This window comes from Lactuca saligna, chromosome 3 (genome assembly GCF_052625555.1).
Source record: "Lactuca saligna cultivar CGN05327 chromosome 3, ASM5262555v1, whole genome shotgun sequence".
In the NCBI taxonomy this organism is placed as follows: Eukaryota; Viridiplantae; Streptophyta; class Magnoliopsida; order Asterales; family Asteraceae; genus Lactuca; species Lactuca saligna.
In genome coordinates, this window is record NC_136419.1 from 31,527,548 (window position 1) to 31,534,633 (window position 7,086).

The 7,086-nt window shown below is 37.3% G+C and overlaps 1 pseudogene; it reads right to left on the bottom strand.

The window, feature by feature from the left end:
* Positions 1-1,890: 1,890 nt before the first annotated feature.
* On the bottom strand, positions 1,891-3,813 carry LOC145035003 (berberine bridge enzyme-like 8 pseudogene; annotated as a pseudogene).
* Positions 3,814-7,086: the final 3,273 nt, after the last annotated feature.

Consider the following 7,086-nt stretch of genomic DNA (forward strand, 5'->3'; position numbering starts at 1 on the left):
AAATTAGTTCTAGATCATTACCTCTTGTTGCTTGCTTGAATCTTCTTGTCTTTGAAGCTTAGAGTCACAAGTGTCACTCATCTAATGGTTTACAAACACCAATAGCAAAAGAATGATCTTGGAGATAGGCTGGAGGCTCTTGAATTTGACTCTTGCACTCTTAGGAATAGGGTAGCCGAATTCTGGAGCCTAAGGGTCCTATTTATATTGAAGATGTTAGGGTTTCAGTCAAAACCCTAATGGACAACTTAGGCCTTAAGCTATCCAAGGAAGCTTTTGGAATGAGGCCATAGGGCCGAAATTATGGATGGACACATCCTAATTTCATCCATGCCTAGTCCAAGAGGCTCCTCAGCCCAATACTCAACTATCACACATTTGACAGTTGAAATCCCTAATATTAAATTAATATCTTTTAGCCACAAAATTAATTCTTGTCTAATATTAATTTAATTGTGTGATTTCTCCATTAATATATTATTCATATAACATATTAATAAATCATAATAACCTCTTTCTTAATAAATCATCCTATCATGTTGCTTCGGTGAAGACAACCCAAAAGAACCATGCACAACCGGGTCAAGTACTTTACCAAATATAGTTACGGGCTTAGACACTAATCCAACATTTTTTTGCCAATGTAGTCAGAGAGCTTAACCTATAATTCATAAAGTTCTTACAAAGTTATGAAATCTGGGATTTTATGTATATATAATCATTATGTATATGTAATCATTATGAGTCGATTTAGTTACGTTGATGAATTCTTGCTCAAAAAAAAAGCTTCGGCTTCAAAATCTGGTGCAACATTTCCGACCAGTGGAAGGCCCTATAAACACTAAAATACATTCCAAAATTTCAAATCCATACCGAATACATCTACTTCCATAACCAACGAGAACATGATAATAAAATTTAGATATTGGTATAATGGTGTTGTACAACATAGTTTCAATTTTTTGAATGAACTAATGTCTAATGTTTGATCCTCACCACACAACTAAACAAAGTGAGGGATTCTGAGCTACTTACAACTTTGACGACGAATCCATTCCGATGGGAGGTGGAGGGACGGAGGGAAAAGGAGGAGTGAAGAGATTTAGATTGGAAACTGACTTCGATTGAGCCTACCAATTGAGCCTACTGATTGAAGCGTCGATTGAACATAACGATTGAAGACTACTGTGGTATTTCTGGTTAATCGGTAACGGGAGCGATTGAAGCTTCGATTGAACAAACTATTGCCGGTTTGATAGGGAGAGTGACGACAAGAAGAGAGGCTATGGTGTCGGCGTGTTCTTTTTTCTTTTCGTAAGAATGAATATCAAAAACCCTAAAACGACTAAGGTAAGGAAATCAGGTATAAGTTCTTTTGCCCTATTTTTTTAAAAACAAAATTAACAAAATAAAAAAATTTAATATATATTTTTTTTAAAAAAAGACGGGTACTCGGAGGTACCTGTTCCGGTTAACCGCTGGTTCCGGGTACCCAGTATCGGAACCGGAACCGGCGGGTATCCAGCGGGTATCGGTTTCGTAAAAATAAAAATTGGAACCGGAACCGCCTAAGGCAGTTCCAGTTCCAGAACTCACAGTCCTGAGGCAGTTCCGGTTTTGTAAGCAGGTACCCGCTTCCGCTGCTCATCCCTAGTTTTAACGTTATTGTTCTGCCAAAATATTGATCGTAATATTTCAGCATTTACCCCCACATGATAACTCTATGGCGGGTTCGGTGTAGGCCGTCCAAATGATACATTTTTTTTTCACACTACGTATCCCAAGTCTAAAGTTGTATTGACCCAAACTATCTTAATAAAAAAAAACATAATTTTTAGACAAGAGGAAGTATAAGAAAGAAATATGATGTAAAATGTCTTAATAAGACAATGTATTTATTAGATAAATTCATAATTAGAATTTGACCACATGCTTTTAAACATCTTTGTTAGCATGGAGATCATATACACTAGGAAAAGAAGCTGACAGAAAGTAGCATTGTTGCTAGTTTTTCATGAAAACAATTAAAAGAATTAATAAAATGATCGGGGGTTTTAGAAAACAGGAATACTCTGTGGGCGCCTAAAGAAATTGTGAGGATCAACTTTGGCCTTGATTCGAATCAACTTCTTGAAGTTGTCCCTCTTCCAGTATCTCTCACCCCAAACACTTGCTTCTTGGTAGTTAGTACTTCCAACACCCAAATCCAGATCATTGTAGTTGGAATATGCCTCTCTGGGGTTGTTTGACACATAAGGCGTCATTAACGCATCCAAGCTTCGCAGCCAAGCTATCCTCCTGAGGGACGTAGGGGTTGTGTCTGAAGGTTGACCGTTAAAATTGACAGTCTTTAGAATTTGTAACAACACCCCCGCTCTATGAGGATACGGAATTGCTGTCTCGGAGAAATCAGCCATCCTTCCGCCAAATGGATTGATCATCAGAAGCGCCGATTCATCGTTTTGGATAAGCTTTCTCCATATCTTCTTGAGTCCTCTTATGGGGATGGGTGCCCGGGTGTAGTCTGATTTGCTTTTGTTGTTCAGCTTGGCAATGGCAGATCGGTTCGTAAGAATCTCGGTCGGGGTTGAGCTTGGCAACCCCCAAAACACAAGGGTCGACTGCACCATTCTAATTTCTTCACAAATCTCTCGGGTAACACCGAGCTCTGGAAATTTTCTGTAAAGCAACGGAAGCAATGTGTCTGTTGTGCCCTGATATATTCCTTCAAACATAATTCTTATGGTTTTCTTGGTGGTGTTGCCGATATATTCGGCAAAAACTTGAGTTCTTATGTGCAAATTTCTATCGATATTTGGTGCAACGTATTGATATTTATGGAAGATTTCGGTTGCCCCTTGTTCCAAAGTTTTATTGAGTATAAAGACAGTTACTTTTTTTGGAACTGGAACCAAGCTCAGCTTCCATGCAAGAACAATTCCAAAACTTGAAGATCCACCTCCTCGGATCGCCCAAAACAAATCTTCTCCCATTGATTTCCGGTCGAGAATATTCCCATCAACATCCATGAAGCGAGCATCCAGAACATTATCGGCTGCAGTACCGTATTTCCTCAACAGGTTTCCGTAGCCACCACCGCCCATGTAACCACCAACACCCACCGTAGGGCAAACACCTGCCGGGAAATACAAGGTATCCGTCTCTCGTGAAATTTTGTAGTAGAGTTCACCAAGCGTAGCGCCTGCTTGGACCCAAGCAGTCCTTTTTGCTACGTCCACGTCTATAGACCTCATGTTGGTGAAATCAAGCATAACAAAGGGAACATCAGCAGTGTATGAGAGGCCCTCGTAGTCATGGCCCCCACTCCTGATCCTGATCTCGTAGCCGTGTTTCTTGGCGCAGTATACACATGTTTTTATAAGGGTTTCCTCCATAGGTGTCACGATCACTGATGGTCTAGGCGTGGAGGGTTTAAGGAACCTGGTGTTTTGAACTGCCACTTGCCAAATGGGTAGGAAGGAAGCATTGACAGGGCTGAAAATGAGTTGAGAAATGGCAGTGACATTGTTGGAGTTGGACTGTAGGCAGCTTATTAGATCGCCAGAACTTGAGGTTGATAAGGACGTTGCCCATGAAACAGAAAACAAGAAACTTAGAACCATGAGCAAAACTGAAGATCTAAGTTGACACTTCTTCATGTTTAGTTAATTTGGTGAGCTTGATCAATAGCAATGGCGTATTTATATACAGCAGAGAGCATACAGTTGACTTCAAATGGGGTTATAAAAATTGTGATCGGTTCAAATTAAGGTGTTTGAAAAACCTCGGAAGGAGGATGGTGATCAATTCAAAGATGTTTGAAAAATGCGGGAAGGAGGATGGTGTTCAACTGATTCTATTTTAGGGTATACAGGTGCAGCGTTGAAGATATATGGCGTGTTGACTTTTTCCCTATAGACTACTAAATTCGCATTCTAAAAACCAATGAAGCAGTGAACAAATTGATATTACATATGTTCAGATTTTTAGCCTTTTTCTTTTAACTTTCGGATTGAAATCTTTGCAAAAATTTGAACAACACACGTTTTTTAGAATAATTATCAAACTTATAAATAAAACGTATCTCATCAAATGTATATTTTTCTCAAACATAAATTGAAATTATTTCTTACAAATATATGTGCTTTAATTTCCTGGCACCGTATACCAAGTCCTGGGACTAGCTAGTTTGTAGATAAAGTGTTGACTTTGACTTTGGAATATAAGCATACAAATAACATAGCGATTTTACTTTTAACATCAATTCAAATGCTGTGCTGTTATATAGGCATTTTGGGAACCGGCTTCACGCTCCTCTCCGTTCTTAATTAGTACTCAAAACCTAAAAAATATGATTAAGTTTTTTAATTATACACTTTTAATACATTATTATTTATTATATGGAAAAACTAAAATTAACATTTAAAATTCCCTAAATAGAAGTAGAATTTTCAGATAGTAATGAACACACATAATCTAAAATAGAATAAAATAAAAATAGAAATTGTGTGATAATTAGGCAAAATAAAATTTGGAGACTTATATGGTGAAATTTGGGGATCAAACATCGGCAAGTTGCCTACGCACACAAGGCCTGTTTGGTTGCTACCACCTACGGTCCCAGCCAATGGTCGTTTGGAGGTTTACACAGTGAAACATTCGTGCAGTTGGTTCTCTATCCGAATACAAGACCTGTTTTGCTGCTAACGGTCGTTTCAATGTCAATGAGAAGATTGTGATGAGGCATTCACACCGGTTGTCAAACCGAAAAGAAGAACACATTATCATCTGCCTATCTATCTGCTAGATGTGAAGAAACCATTTGTACACGACCACATGAAGGAGGCAATGTGCATGCATCGACCAACATGTTTTTGGGATATCAAGTATACATCTTAATCATATTTGATACCTTTAGAAACTATTATGTTGTCTTAATAAATGCCGAAAGCATCATACATTTGATTTGATCAACGTGCTATTAACATCGGCTTTCAACATAATTAAACTATAACATCCCAAAAACATAGAAAATTAAAATTTTCAAAAAAAGAACCCATTTCAACCATATGGTATTTACGAAACCATAATTTCAAATGTATAAACACAATCAGAGCTTTTCCCAAGATCTAATATCATAAAAACAGGAAAATGTATATGATCACACCTTCATTTTTCCACGATCATCAAAAGTACCTGAAAGAATAAACTGAAACTGTAAGCCAAAACTTACTGAGTTCCCCCAAATTACCACAACACAAACAATATTATATGAAATTTTGCATGTTGGGTCCATAACCTCCTGGTTGGCTTACCATGGCCCACAACATCCGGGTTGGACTACCTTGCATATAACGTATTGGTTCCACAACCTCCCAGTTAGATTACCCTGGCCCATCACCTCCCAGTTGGATTGCTCTGGCCCACAACCTTCTAGTTGGATTGCCCCGGTCTGTGGACTGACAACACAAAGCAGTAGTCTCAACCAAAACATAATATGTCCACATATAATTGATAACAAACATATTCAACGGACATATAATCATATAGCTAGGAATCACAGGTAGTCCTACAAATCTATTAGTCTAACGTACATCAACAGCCATCATATAATCATACATGTCTACCACATAATCAACATATCATCAATCAATACATATCAGTAGATCAACTTCAATGGGCAGACCTTGGGGCCTTCGACCCATAAGTACAGTAAGGAAAACGCACATCTTAGTCTGAACAAATAGATGAATAGATCTCTACTACGAGTCTCAGCTCTACTTGTCACCTATACAATAGATACAAACCAATCTCAAATACAACTCAAAATACCCAAAATACACTTAGGTTAACTTGGCTAAAATTGGTCAAAGTCCAAAATTCAACGTATAGCTAACCGCCACGTTGTGGCCTTCCTTGGCCATGTTGTGGCCATAAAATGCCAAAACAGACGAGCCTTAACCCAATCGTCACGACATGGTTGTCCAAACCACACCATGGTTACTATTCCTCGAACCTCTTAATGGAATAAGCCGATTTCTTCCATCTCTGGGGCTCCAAAGCCTAAATCTGGTCTATTATGGGGTCTAAATGGATAAAGTTCCAACTTTATCCCTTAAGTCCATCCAACGAATAAGGATCTTAAATTCTATGTTCAAAAGAGCAAACTCTCAACATGGCTTAAACATTAAGCTCCTAATCCTTGAAGTCCTTTCCTCTAAAACTCATTTTTGATCCCAAATAACATTCTAATCCATAAAGTTTAAAAATTTATGAACTTTCATGGCTATAAAGTGTCCAAATCATAAACACTAACATTTCAAAATGCAACAAGTAATCAAATGCATGCATGGAGGAAAAGAAAGGGTCAAGATTCTATTTTATAACTCTAAACACCCAAAAACATCTAAAAAGGAAACTCATTGGATCTTGAGTAGTCCATACTCACAGGGGCGGAACACGAATATTAGAACTAGAGGGGCCGAAATCAAAACTTCAATATAAAAATTGTTTTATATGGTTCAAAATTATGACAATTATAAGTAAATTTTTAGTCATACTAAATTACTTCCATTTGGTAGGTACGAAATGGATCATATATGTAAATCTTATATGAAATGGATCATATATGTAAATTTAAGGATTATTTTAATGTTTATGTAGTTATTCACAGTTATATCTTTTAAATAAATCAACAAACAAGTAATAAGCATCTAAATATTTAAAATGTCGGAATTGATTTATAGATACTAATAAACAATAAACTTACATATAAAAATAAATAGTTTAATCCAATAAAAGAGCAATGTGAGCTTGTTAGCTTGACAACTTTACAGTTTTACAGGGAGTAGTCACATTGCAAACTATAGGGACTAGTTATAGGGACTAGGTTTAATCACAATTTTAAGCTCTTCTTTATGTATTAAATAACCAAGAAAAAAATAGAGAAAAGGAAAAAAGAGGCTACCCACAGAGCAGTGGGACTTGAGGAAAACCGGCTCTGACATCCAACAAAGACGAGTGAGAGAAATAGAGACCATACCATAAACACATGCAATGAACACCAAAAGGGCGTACAAAGGTAGC